The sequence below is a fragment of the Tursiops truncatus genome, chromosome 12 (assembly GCF_011762595.2).
Source record: "Tursiops truncatus isolate mTurTru1 chromosome 12, mTurTru1.mat.Y, whole genome shotgun sequence".
Taxonomy (NCBI): domain Eukaryota; kingdom Metazoa; phylum Chordata; class Mammalia; order Artiodactyla; family Delphinidae; genus Tursiops; species Tursiops truncatus.
The window spans coordinates 65,796,358-65,811,672 of NC_047045.1; positions in this window are offsets into that span (position 1 = coordinate 65,796,358).

Consider the following 15,315-nt stretch of genomic DNA (forward strand, 5'->3'; position numbering starts at 1 on the left):
GAACTATTTTTCAAATGCATAAAAAATAATAGAATAAAAAATAACCAGCACACTAAAGACTATCTAAAATAACCAGATAGATTTTTAAAGAAACAGATATACATTGTGTGTGTAAAATCTACAATTCTTAAATGAAAAAAATCAATGGATGTGGTGAACAGAAGACTAGACACCTCTAAAGAAAGCAACAGTAACTGGAGCAGACAACAAAAACAATGGGAACTATGAGCCTGCAGCCTGCAAATCGGAGACCCCAAACATGGTAAGTGAAGCAAAATGAGAAGACAGAGAAACATATAGCAGATGAAGGAGCAAGGTGAAAACCCACCAGACAAAACAAATGAAGAGGAAATAGTCAGACTACCTGAAAAATAATTCAGAGTAATGATAGTAAAGATGATCCAAAATCTTGGAAATAGAATGGAGAAAATACAAGGACCTAGAAGAACTAAAGAGCAAATGAACAATGATGAACAACACAATAAATGAAATTAAAAATTCTCTAGAAGGAATCAAGAGCAGAATAACTGAGGCAGAAGAATGGATAAGTGACCTAGAAGACAAAACAGTGGAAATAACTACCACAGAGCAGAATACAGAAAAAAGAATGAAAAGAATTGAGGACAGTCTCAGAGACCTCTGGGACAACATTAAATGCTCCAATATTCGAATTATAGGGGTTTCAGAAGAAGAAGAGAAAAGAAAGGGTCTGAGAAAATATTTGAAGAGATTATAGTTGAAAACTTCCCTAATATTGGGAAGGAAATAGTCAATCAAGTCCAGGAAGGGCAGAGAGTCCATAGAGGATAAATCCAAGGAGAAACACACCAAGACAATATTAAGCAAACTATCAAAAACTAAATACAAAGAAAAAATATTAAAATCAGCAAGGGAAAAGTAACAAACAACATACAAGGGAACCCCCATAAAGTTAATGCTGATCTTTCAGCAGAAACTCTGCAAGCCAGAAGCATGTGGCAGGATATATTTAAGGTGATGAAAGGGAAAAACCTACAATCAAAATTACTCTACCCAGCAAGGATCTCATTCAGATTCGATGGAAAATTAAAACCTTTACAGACAAGCAAAAGCTGAGAGAATTCAGCACCACAAAACCAGCTTTACTACAAAATCTAATGGAATTTCTCTAGGCAGGAAACACAAGAGAAGGAAAAGACCTATAATAACAAACCAAAACAATTAAGAAAATGGTAATAGGAACATACATATCAATATTTACCTTAACATGTAAATGTATTAAATGCTCCAACCAAAAGACATAGACCAGCTGAATGGATACAAAAAGAAGACCTGTATATATGCTGTCTACAAGAGACCCACTTCAGACTTAGGGACACATACTGACTGAAAATGAGGGAATGGAAAAAGATATTCCATGAAAATGGATATCAAAAGAAAGCTGGAGCAGCAATTCTTATATCAGACAATGTAGACTTTAAAAAAGACTATTACAAGAGACATAGAAGGACAGTACATGATGATCAAGGGATCAATCCTAGAAGAAGATATAAGAATTGTAAATATTTATGCACCCAATACAGGAGCACCTCAGTACATAAGGCAAAGCTAATAGCCATAAGAGGAAATTGACAGTAACACAATAACAGTAGGGGACTTTAACACCCCACTTTCACCAATGGACAGATCCTCAAAAATGAAAATAAATAAGAAAACACAAGCTTTAAATGATACCTTAAATAAGATGGACTTAATTGATATTTATAGGACATGCCATCCAAAAACAACAGAATACACTTTCTTCTCTAGTGCTCATGGAACATTCTACAGGATAGATCATATCTTGTGTCACAAATCAAGCCTTGGTAAATTTAAGAAAATTGAAATTGTATCAAGTATCTTTTCCGTCCCCAATGCTATGAGACTAGATATCAATTACAGGAAAAATTGTAAAACATACAAACACATGGAAACTAAACAGTACACTACTACATAGTCTCAATAGATCAATAAATCTCTCAATCAAGAGATCACCAAAGAAATCAAAGAGGAACTTAAAAAATACCTAGAAACAAATGATCATGAAAACCCGACAACCCAAAAACTATGGGATGCAGCAAAAGCAGTTCTAAGAGGAAAGTTTATAGAAATACAATCCTACCTCAAGAAACATTTCAAATAAACAACCTAACTTTACACCTAAAGCAATTAGAGAAAAAAGAACAAATAAACCCCAAAGTTAGCAGAAGGAAAGAAATCATAAAGATCAGATCAGAAAGAAATGAAAAAGTAATGAAGGAAATGATAACAAAGATCAATAAAACTAAAACCTGGCTCTTTGGGAAGATAAACAAAATTGATAAACCATTAGCCAGACTCATCAAGAAAAACAGGGAGAAGACTCAAATCAATAGAATTAGAAATGAAAAATGAGAAGTAACAACTGACCCTGCAAAATACAAAGGACCATGAGGGATTAGTAGAAGCACCTGCATGCCAATAAATGGACAACCTGGAAGAAATGGACAAATTCTTAGAAAAGCACAACCTTCCGAGACTGAACCAGGAAGAAATACAAAATATAAACCAACCAATCACAAGCTGTGAAATTGAGACTGTGATTAAAAAGCTTCCAACAAAAAAAATCCCAGGACCAGATGGCTTCACAGGCAAATTCTATCAAATATTTACAGAAGAGCTAACACCAATCCTTCTCAAAGTCTTCCAAAATCTAGCAGAGGGAGGAACACCCCCAAACTCATTCTACGAGGCCACCTTCACCCTGACACCAAAACCAGACAAAGATGTCACAAGAAAAGAAAACTGTAGGCCAATATTCCTGATGAACATAGATGCAAAATTCCTCAACAAAGTACCAGCAAACAGAATCCAACAGCACATTAAAAGGATCATGCACCATGATCAAGTGGGGTTTATCCCAGGAATGAAGGATTCTTCAACATACACAAATCAATCAATGTGATACACTATATTAACAAATTTAAGGAAAAAAACCATATGATCACCTCAATAGATGCAGATAAATCTTTTGACAAAACTCAAAAGCCATTTATGATAAAAACCCTCCAGAAAGTAGGCATAAAGGTAACTTACCTCAACATAATAAAGGCCATACATGACAAACCCACAACCAACATCATTCTCAATGGTGAAAAACTGAAAGCATTTCCACTAAGATCAGGAACAAGAAAAGGTTGTCCACTCTCACCACTATTATTCAACATAGTTTTGGAAGTTTTAGCCACAGGAATCAGAGAAGAAATAAGAAATAAAAGGAATCCAAATCAGAAAAGAAGAAGTAAGACTGTCACTGTTTGCAGATGACATGATACTATACATAGAGAACCTTAAAGATACTATGAGAAAACTACTAGAGCTAATCAATGAATTTGGTTAAGTAGCAGGATACAAAATTAATGCACAGAAATCTCTTGCATTTATATACATTAATGATGAAAAATCCGTAAGGCCGATTAAGGAAACACTCCCATTTACCATAGCAGCAAAAAGAGTAAAATACCTAGGAATAAACCTACCTAAGGAGACAAAAGACCTGTATGCAGAAAACTGTAAGACACTGATGAAAGAAATTAAAGGTGATACAAACAGATGGAGAGATATACCATGTTCTTGGATTGGAAAAATCAACATTGTGAAAATGACTATACTGCCCAAAGGAATCTACAAATTCAATGCAATCCCTATCAAACTTCCAGTGGCATTTTTCACAGAACTAGAACAAAAATTTTCACAATTGGTATGGAAACACAAAGACCCCAAATAGCCAAAGCAATCTTGTGAAGTAGAAATAGTGCTGGAGGAATCAGGCCCCCAGACTTCGTACTATACGGCAAAGCTACAGTAATCAAGACAGTATGGTACTGGCACAAAAACAGAAATATAGATCAATGAAACAGGATAGAAAGCTCAGAGATATCCCACACACATATGGTCGCTTTATTTTTGATAAAGGAGGCTAGAATGTCCAATGGAGCTAAGACAGCCTCTTCAATAAGTGGTGCTGGGAAAATTGGACAGCTACATGTAGAAGAATGAAATTAGAACACTCCCTAACACCATCACAAAAATAAACTCATAATGGATTAAAGACCTAAATGTAAGACCAGACACTATAAAACTATTGAAGGAAACATAGGCAGAACACTCTATGACATAAATAACACGGATTCTTTTTGACCCACCTCCTAGAGAAATGGGAATAAAAACAAAAATAAACAAATGGGACCTAATGAAACTTAAAAGCTTTTGCACAGCAAAGGAAATGATAAACAACATGAAAAGACAACCCTCAGAATGGGAGAAAATATTTGCAAATAAAGCAACTGACAAAGGACTAACCTCCAAAACTTACAAGCAACTGATGCAGCTCAATATCAAAAAAGGAAACAACCCAATCCAAAAATGGGCAGAAGATCTAAATAGACATTTCTCCGAAGAAGATATACAGATTGCCAACAAACACATGAAAGGATGCTCAACATTACTAATCATTAGAGAAATGCAAATCAAAACTACAATGAGGTATCACCTCACAGCTTTCAGAATGACCATCATCAAAAAATCTACAAACAATAAATGCTGGAGAGGGTGTGGAGAAAAGGGAACCCTCTTGCACTGTTGGTGGGGATGTAAATTGATATAGCCACTGTGGAGAATAGTATGGAGGTTCCTTAAAAACTAAAAATAGAACTACCATATGACCCAGCAATCCCACTGCTGGGTATATACCCTGAGAAAACTATAATTCAAAAAGAGTCACGTACCACAATGTTCATTGCAGCTCTATTTACAATAGTCAGGACATGGAAGCAACCTATGTGTCCATTGATAGATGAATGTATAGAGAAGATGTGGCACATATATACATTGGAATATTACTCAGCCATAAAAAGAAACGAAATTGAGTTATTTGTAGTGAGGTGGATGGACCTAGAGACTGTCATACAGAGTGAAGTAAGTCATAAAGAGAGAAACATATACTGTATACTAACATATATATATGGAATCTAAAAAAAAAATGGATATGAAGAACCTAGGGACAGGACAGGAATAAAGACCCAGACATAGAGAATGGACTTGAGGACACTGGTACGGGGAAGGGTAAACTGGAACAAAGTGAGAGAGTGACATTGAAATATATACACTACCAAATGTTAAATAGATAGCTAGTGGGAAGAAGCCACATAGCACAGGGAGATCAGTTTGGTGCTTCGTGACCACTTAGAGGGGTGGGATAGGAAGTTTGGGAGGGAGACGCAAGAGGGAGGGGATATGGGTATATATGTATATGTATAGCTGATTCACTTTGTTATAAAGCAGAAACTAACACACCATTGTAAAGCAATTATACTCCAATAAAGATGTTAAAAAAGAAAAGTCATGCCTGATCATCTCAATTAAAAATACTTATTTGAGAGAGTAGAACACTCATTCATGTGAAAAGATATTTAGAAAAATAGAAAAAGACAGAAATTTCCTTAACCAAATGAAGGCTTTATATATATATATATATATATATATATATATATATATATATATATGGCAATTTATCACTGATAGTGGTGAATCCTTAGAAGTAATATGTTTAATGTCAAGACCAACCAAGACAACAGCATTTAGTATCATTGATTCTAATCTATCACTGCAAAAGAAAACAAAAGAGAACAAACAAAGAAATGAAAAAGAGTTATAATCAGTACTGCCACAATGAATAACTGTAAGGGTCATGCTATGAATGATGCCTCTGGAAATACAGGCCTGATTTTAAGATGGGAAAGAATGAGGTAAAATTGCCATCGTTCACAGAAAAATGAATGCCTTTTTAATGATCCAAACCATCCACACAAACTGGTAGAGCTAATAACAGACTTTAGCCAAATCAATATGTAAAAATGAATAACATTAGTACTAGCAACAATAATTTAAAAATTTTAAATAATAGCTATAGTAAGACATCCCATTACTCAAATAACATGTTTCTTTAGAATATTTCTACCCCAAAATGCAAAATCATCTGGAAGGAGAAAACTCTAAAACTAAATTAAAATACATTTATTAAATAAGTATTTTATTTAAATATTTATTATTAAGTATTTTATTAAATACCTTTATTAAATGAAAAGATAATCCATGCTTACACACAGGAAGTATCAAGATCATGATGATGTCAGTTCTCCTTAAATTAATGTATATATTTAATGCAATTATTTAAAAAATTCCCAACAGAGTTCTTTTTCTAAATAGATAGTGATAACTTAATCCTGAAATTCATATGAAGAACAGTGAAGATAATTTTGAAGAAGGAGAGGATATTTGCACTACCAGATAGCAAAACTTATGAAAAAGATATAATAGTATTAATACAAAGATACATATAGACACATATATATACAGAAATATATATATGCAAATACATTTATATATACACCCATACTGCAACATACACACACGTTGCAGAGTATGATAGCATACCTACATGCATGTGTGTATATGTACATATTGGCGTATTATCATATGATGTGCATACAGATCGGTGTATGCTGTAGGAGAGGTACATACATATAGGTATATATTTCTCTATATATGTGTGTGTATTTTTGTGCTAATACTACTATATCTTTATCATAAGTTTTGCTATCTGGTAGTACAAATATCTTCTCTTTATTCTTCAAAATTATATATACATGTGTATATTAAAGAGAGAGAGAGAGAGACATGAAGAGATACAGTGACACAGAGAGAGAGAGAGAAACTGAGAGTCCAAAGCAGCAGAATATTGCCATGAATTCTTGTCTACCTATGGTTTAGTATTTTGTGTGTATATGTATCTCTAAATAAAATAAAGTTATTTGTGTTTTTATTTTTTTCTAAATAGTATCATGCTAATCATATTACCTAATTAGAGATATTTAGTCGGTGGAATTGAGACAATTTGGTGATCCAGTGATGTGGCAAGATAAGGGAAAGCGAGTAGCCTGGGAAGATCACCTGGTTCTTTGCTAGGATTCAGGGGGAATACAGTTGTCTTCACTAGTATATAGGTTGCAAGGGAAGGACCAGGTTTGGAGTGATAAATGTTGAGCCCAGTTCTCAGATCCTTCAAGTTTGGGATTCCTGTGGGACCTTGAGAATGCTATCTGTGCTTTGCAGAGGGATCCAAGGAAATAAAGTGGCTTCAGAGTAGGGCAAGCAAATAGGAGGGAGAATTTGGAAATGTTAATTTCCAGGACAGAATAGAGCGAAGATGATTTAAAAGTGCTCGTATAGCTTACACTGTGCTTTTTTTGTTTTTCTTTTAATAGAAAGCCTCACCATTTAACTCAAACTAATTTTCACTGAAGACTTACTTTATATCACAGTCCTTACTCTGAGCTACAATGGAAGCAAAGGCACAGATTTTGTCCCTTCAATTCTATTTTTAAGATGTGTCAGATTCTCTGTCGCACTAATATTGCTCTGGCTCACCTCTGGGAAATTATACCCTTCTTTTGCTCTGCCATGGACACCCGTTCGTGATCTGGCCTCTCCCTTCTTCACTTCGGGCCTCAGTGTGGGTATGACCCTTATAGGGAAGAGTCCCTTTATTCATTATCTTCCTCCCTAAGATTAGAGTAAATTTATCAATAAGAAGGACTATATATTTATTGCTGGCATAAACCCTGTGCCCAATATGGTGCCTGATAAACAGTATTTAATAAGTGTTTGTTAACTATTAAATGTTGTTTATTTAAGACATAGGTCATGCACACCAGGGGCTTATAATCAAACCTAAGTGTTGCATGGTTTGCTTGGAATCATTCTGTATTGCTTTATGCTTGTGTCTTTTTCCAGTTAAATATAAATAACTCAAGGTTGAGAACTATATTTTCTCCTTGTTTGGCATTGCTCATCATGCCTGATACAGTGGTCAGATAATTTGTATAGCATTCAGCTGAGCAATATTTGAAGCCATACATGAGACTATCCATTTTGCACTATTTCCAAATTAAATATTCTACTGCAAACCTAATAATTTGTTTATTTAACTCAGGACTGATTTCCCCACAAGGAACCATTAATACCTCAACATTGGCTTTATAAACCTGGTAAAACCTGATGATTATCAGCTATTAGTAATTTGTTAGATCCATTATATAAAATTTAAATAGAAGAGCACAATGCTTCAAGTTAATGGCATTATCTGGTTATGATTTTAACAAGAGAGCAAAAGTTGGAACATGATTTCTCAAATTCTTATGGTGAAAGTGGGATTTTGAATTCATTATTTTCTTAATTTTGGAATTATTTTAAGTGCATTTTACTTAAATAAAGACTTTATCTGCAATAGGAAATGCATGTGGAACTCGAATCTTAAAACCTCTAAAAAATTTAACTTTATGTTTTGTTGTTTGAGTTAGGGATGGGTTGGCTAAGGCATGCCTCTGTGTTTGAGATAGAGATGGAAAGAAATGAGAGAGAGAAAGAGAAACAGAACATTTGACTAATGACCTTTTAAACGGATCAAAACAACAATCTATTTATATCCACTGGGAAATGTTCATCCCTTTGAAGGCATCTCACAGTCTCTTTATCCTATGTGTCCTTTTTAGGTGTTCCGTTTTAATCCTGGTCTAAATAAAGAAAGTAAATGTTGCACAGGATCAAATTTACAGTCTAGCTAAATGAGAAATCCATTAGGTTTGAAACTCTGTAGAAGTTGCATTGCTGTGGCATTGATCTCTTTTTCCTGGTGTCAACCTTGCCTTGTATCCATTGAGCACAGTCTCCTATCTATCTGTCCACTTTACTCACCTATCATCACCTGGACAGCGCCAGGTTGTCCTATCTCTATGTAAAACCATGACTTTGGTGGTAAAAGCCACAGTGTGACTCCAGCAGTGTCCTGGAGACACCTGTGTGCTCACCATTTTCATCACTAACAGAACTCCTGTAGTTATAGAACATAAAACCTAAATGCAAAATGCAAAACCTAAAATGCAAAATGTAATCAATATTAGTAAACAGTGCTATAATTTCACTTCATCATGATCTTAGACTTTTAAAGTTTATATTAGGAAAATTCAGGTCAAATAAACAAAATCAAGCAGCTGTCCTTTTTTAAAATTCACTCACCAGGACCACCTTAGTTTCTTCTACTGTGAGAAGGACAAAAAAATTTTTAGCTTTCAAATAGAGTCCTTGAAAACAAAAGCTTACAAAGCAACATGTCAACAAAGTTTTATCTTGCTAGGCTTCTATTTTTGAGAACTCAGATATGTGATGTAGCTGAGGAAAAGATCTTTCTTTGGGTAGGTGAGGAAATATCAGATAGGTTTTTAAGTCCTGATATTTTCAAATACTTTTTCATACTGATCTTAAAGAAGATTTTCAGCTTTAATAGGCCCTAAAAAAACAGGGAATCATGAAAGCAGTTATGAGCATGGTGGCCATATGCCTTATCTTTCAAACCAGGGCACTTAAAAAAATAGATTCTTTTAAAAATTATGCCAAATGCAAAAAGCATAAACCAGGACTGGCTATGCCTGAAAAACTACAACCTATGGTCACTTTAACTATGAGGGAGGGCAATAAAATGGAATGCTAATAGAATCTATTAGAACTGAAGGACTAGGGTTTAGTTTGGCAGTGATATTTATTTGACAAATCTGAAGAATAAATATGAAGCCAACCTCCTATATTAATGGGGAAGGTGAATAATTTGGAGTTATTAAGACCATTAAAACTGATTGCTTGAAGATTTGTTGTTATTCTGTTAGATTAAAAGATAAATCAATGTCAGCTTTTTACTAGGACCCTCCCAACTAAATCAATCAATGACTAACTTAGTGTGTGCCTTCTGTTTCCAGTCATTTTGGTTTCATTTCACAGGCTGATTTTTGCCCTTGAAGGTAGTATTCATTGTATTTATGTAGAATGTGAACTATGCCACTTCTTCAATTACAGCTGTTGGAGATTTTCATTCAAAAATACTCAGTTACTTTGCTTGGTGGAATTGAGACCTTGCACATCTTTAAGCCGCTTAGAAGAAATGTGTGCATGATTTATAGAACAAGCAAACAAAGCATGACCTTTCCTGAACTGATTAACAGTGCTATTCTTCAGAATGGCAGTTTACTATAGATTCACTCACATTGAATGATTTTATAAATGTGTATAGGATACAGGTATGTAACATGAATATACAATGGGCTTGAAATAACCTTGAACCAAACATTTATAACATACTATTATAATGAAGAAAGCTCCAATTACTTTCCCTGAGCCCTGTTTACTAGTCATAAAATAACGCTTTATATAAAATTTGAGAATCCTGTGGAAGAAATTATTTTATTTTTAATATTAAAATATCTTTCATTTTAATTACAGATATGACCACACACCATACATTTATATCTGCCTTAAAATGGATTAGAATTTAATTCACTTAAGCACCCTTAAAAATGTTGGTAGATAGATATTTTGAAATTTTTCTGACAAATTTTTTTCCCCTTCCTATGACCCAGAACATTGTGTGAACACAAGAGGAGTATGATATGAAGTCATTTGCACATCAATTCTAACTTCTCAGGTTGACCACTTTTGCAGTCCCGGAAAGCACTTTGAAAGAGTATAAGATTACAGTTCTTTTTTATTTCCATCTTGCAATGTCAGGCTCTTTCAAATCAAGTAAGATAGGTTTAGAATGATTGGGTTATCACACTTTAAAAGAAGATGCATACCAGAATTTACAACACAGTAAAGAATACCTGTGGATGATGAGCTCATATGCCTGAAAATAACAGTCATTTACTATTGACCTGGCAGTTGCTGTTGGTATTGTTTACTTTAAGTTCCTTGAGGGCAGGGACCATCTGGGTATACCTCTATCTCCCGATTCTATGCATTGAACAACAACATTGGGGAGTTTTTTTCTAAATGGAATGTAAATATAGAAAACCAAAATTTTAATATTCTCAAGTTAAGAGAGTATTACTGTAGTTGTATAATTTTACTTGTTTCCTTTTAGTTAAAAAGCAGAAATTTGTGAGGTTCCTCTTTTCAAGGAAATGCTTCAGAAAACCATGCTAAATATGTTCTTCTCTACCTCTGTCCCCACACAATATTTAACTTACCACAGCTTCATGCTCGTGGGGACATTGAATAAATATTTCTGGTCAATAGTCACAAACCAAGTATTTTCAAGTCCACTTGTTTTCCTTCCAGCACCATTCACAGTCCTATTTCCTTTAATATGGAGTTAATTTTCAGGTTGGATTTTGTTTCAGCAATTTTTTTAACCTGTGACTCTCAACTTATTTATATGTAAGTATATATAAAGAAACATTCAACGTGGGGAGAACTATTCCTAGAAAAAATCTGAGAAGTAGGCAAAGTCTCTTCTTGTGTTGTCCCACACATCCTTTGAGCACTTCCCTCTGTTTCTCAAGGAAGCCACTGTTTCCTCATTGCCTAGACTCCTTCCTATAACAGCAAGGAATGCAGGAAATGCATATTGGAGTTTTCTAACTGATGTTTTGTATTTTAAACAAAACCATGGAACTGCAATTTTGAAACAATGAATAGTATTTAACTATGCTATGGATGGCCCCCAAATGAAAACATGGCTGTCTCTTAAAATAACAAAACAATTCAAATAGACAAGCTGACCTTTGAAGAAGGCTCAGTTAATATGATCATCTTTTATTGAAAACGTTCCACAATGACCATCTGAAATAAGAAAGCAAAGGTCAAGCCAAGGCTATATTTAAAATTTTCATTTTTAACCTAAGGCTATTAAGGCAAAAAAGAAATTTAGAAAATGATCCAATTTTGTTGCAATATTTGTATATGAGGACAATTTACCCTTTAAAATAATTCACCCCATTTTTTTCCCCTGGATGAGTGAGGACAGGGAGGCTGTAAATTTTTGCAAATTAATAGGATCAGGATATGGGACAGAAAGTTGGAGCTACTGCCACAGAAAAGGAGATTTTCCTACCTCATCTGCCTATATGTTGTTGCTATTGATCTATTTTCTCTATTTCCAGTATCCTTAAAGGAGAAGTCATGGAAGCATGCAGTAGTCTCTTTATTTTGAAGGGGAGCTAATATGCCACTCCAAAATGTACCAATTTGGCAGGTGGATTATTTTGAGTTGAGGGTAATTGAGACCCAGCTGACTTGAGAAGAACTTGTACCTCTTCCTTAACTTCCTAAAAGAATTTAGATAGGGGCCTGGTTCAGAAGTAGAGCTATGACCAGGGATAATTTTTATCTGAAAGATTTACCTGCCTGGCAGGAGAAACATCTGACTACCAAACATTTGCTCTTCTTATCTCCCTGTGAACAGTCCTTCTCCCCTTTGAAGCCCCAGGCCCCTAACCAATTCCTTAGCTCAAAATGGCATATAGCCTCAATTGCCTAACTGCCTTTGGGTCTCATATTACATGAGGATCCCATGTGCACAAAAATAAATTTATTTTTCTCTTATTAATTTGTCTTATGTCAAGTTAATTATTAGATCAGCCAAAGAACCTAGAATAATAGAAGGAAAACTTTTCCACCTTAACAGTCTCATCAAGGGCATGGCCCAGCTGACTTTCTTGGGAGCTCAAGGAGTGGAATGTAATGTTACGGCAACAGTACAATTGGGAAATAGTGTTTCTAATAAAGCAAAGAAAAAAAATTTTTTAAAGGTGAGTTGAGAACCATTCCATACTTTAAAGGCACAAAGCCATTTTACTACTAGAGAAGAACTCCAAGAAGTAGGACAGAGAAAAGAAATAGTGAGCAGTAATCCTTTTCAATTCTCTCTGCCCCCCCAAATACTTCAAATAACTAAATAAAAAGAGAATCCCTAAGAAAGTAAATACAAATAAGAGGGAAAAAAATCTCTTTCATGTCAGACAGCACACCACCAAAATCACCAGAGGGAAACAATCAAGCCTTCTGTACTTGATAACAATAACATACTGACTTTAAACTGTCCTAAAGCTCAAAAAAGAATGTGCATGGTTTATTCCTATAAGCACAGAGAGGATTCTTCTCTCTTCATTTGTCTGGCTCTTTGATATTTTTCTGATGTGTCTCCTGTGAACATTCTTTCTTTTAGGAATTTTTATTGTGAGAACTAGCTCATTTTTTTTTTTTTAACGAAAACGACTGTAATAAAATGAACAGAACTGATTGTTTAGAAGATTGGTTTTTTTTAAGATTGATGTCTTCTCTGTAGCCATATAGTATGATAACAAAAAAAAAAAAAAGAAAGAAGAAGAGAAAAAAGAACTCACATGCTTCTCTACTGATGACTGAGCTTTCCTAGAAGGTACTTCCCAGGATAATCATAGGATTCTTTTAATGTGACTTGTTAAATTTTCTCATCTGAGTTAAGATACCTTATTTCTCCTCACCTCACATAATATAACCCTCTTTTACTAGGGAAAGGATGAAATAATTTACAGCTACATTTCCTGTAAAAATTCAGAGGTGATACTAATAAAATTCTTTTATTAGTTGGGATAGGCTAGGTTCTGCTGAGGTAACAAACTAGCTCCATATTTCAGTGTCTAAACAGGACAAACACATTTCTTCCTAGTCCTAAATGTCCCACAGGGTTAGCTGGGGGACTCTGCTCCACAAAAATGCTCATGGATACATGTTGGAATCCATCTTGAAGCTCAGTTATATAAAATAGCTGTCTTTCTCAGTCTCTGCAGAAAACAAAAACAAAAACAAAAAACAAAAAAAAAAAGAGAGAGAGAGAGAACTGGAAGGTATTTCCCTGGCAATTAAATGCTTGACCTAGCAGAAATACACATCACTTACACCAATAGCCCATTGGCCACAACTTGTTGCAATGACCTGCCTATTTGCAAGAGCACTGGAAAATTTAACCCTCCAAGAGACCATGAAGGAAAGGAGTACTGGATGTGGATGTGTTCTAGCATATTTCTCTCTGGTCTATTCTGCAGATGTATACAACAGACTAAGAATCTGCTATGTCATTGCAGAAATATAAACTGAAAAGTTAGACTGTGGCTAGATTGTGGTAGATTTTGATTGTTGGGCAAAGGGATTATTACTTGATCTTATACTCAATGAAACACATCTGTTTCTGAGCAGCCTCAGAAGCTGCTCTTGGTACAATTATAACACCCTGGGGCTGGATGCACTGTCATTTGGACAGGTGATAGTGTTGAAGATGGGCAAATATTATTGGAGATAGACACTTAACACAATTTCCTCTAGGCTGCCAATATTTACAACTCCCTTTTCTAACACTTCCCTAGCCTTCACTGAATTTGGTTTAAATGTTTTCTGGATTCCCCCTTATACTTTGCCTCTTTCAAATGTGACTTTACTCCTTATCTAAAGCCTATGCCTGCCTTCCTCTCACAGGTTGTATTTGAAAAGCCATTTGTAGGGAAATTATCTATTCAATAGCTGCTTTAATAAAGCTTAGTCTAGTTCAGATGTGCTATATGGATAGAGGTTGAATTCAGGATATTGTTTTAATTACTTTTTTTTTCAAGATAATGAGAGCTGGTAGAGAATGATAACTGTGGGACTGGAAAGATCTGGAGAGTGTAGGAAAATCTAGAAAATATTAATGGAGAGAATGTTTTAGGTTAGCATCTGAAAAGGATGAATCAGTAGTTTATATGAAATTATGAAAGGAAAATTACAGAATACTGCCCTTAGGTAGATACATAAATTTTTCATATAGTATCAAGTCCATTCTTCATGTCACTGCCAGTTGTATTTCTAAAACACAACTCTATTCCTGTCTCTTCACTACTAAAACATTTATAGATCTTCATTATGTAGAATGTCATTTCCCAAAATGTGCTAATTGTATTACTTTACAATGAAGTATGATGACCAAATACATGGAGAAATGCTAGGTTACACCAAGATTGATAGCATCTTTTCTAGAACAAACGGATGGTAAATCTGTAAGAAAGGGAATAGTATACAATGTTTTCCAAAATTACTTGACCATAGAACTCTTTTTTTTTCTTTGTTGGTATCCCTTATAGGTAAGTGAAATATTGCAAATAAATGAAACCATTGAAATACAGTTTTGAAATTGAATTCTTCAGATGGTTTTATAGTGAAGTAGAGACTAAATAGGTTTCATTTCCTCCAAAAAGATTCTAATAAGGAAAATGAGAACTCTGGTTTAGCAATAGTAGGGGAGAATAAAGTGACTTATAAAGGTTGTTTGCACTGCAGTAGGACAGATGGAAACAGAGTGAGATGGACACTTTTGAGAACTCTTTCGGAACTTAAATACTGAGATTTGGTGGTAGAACT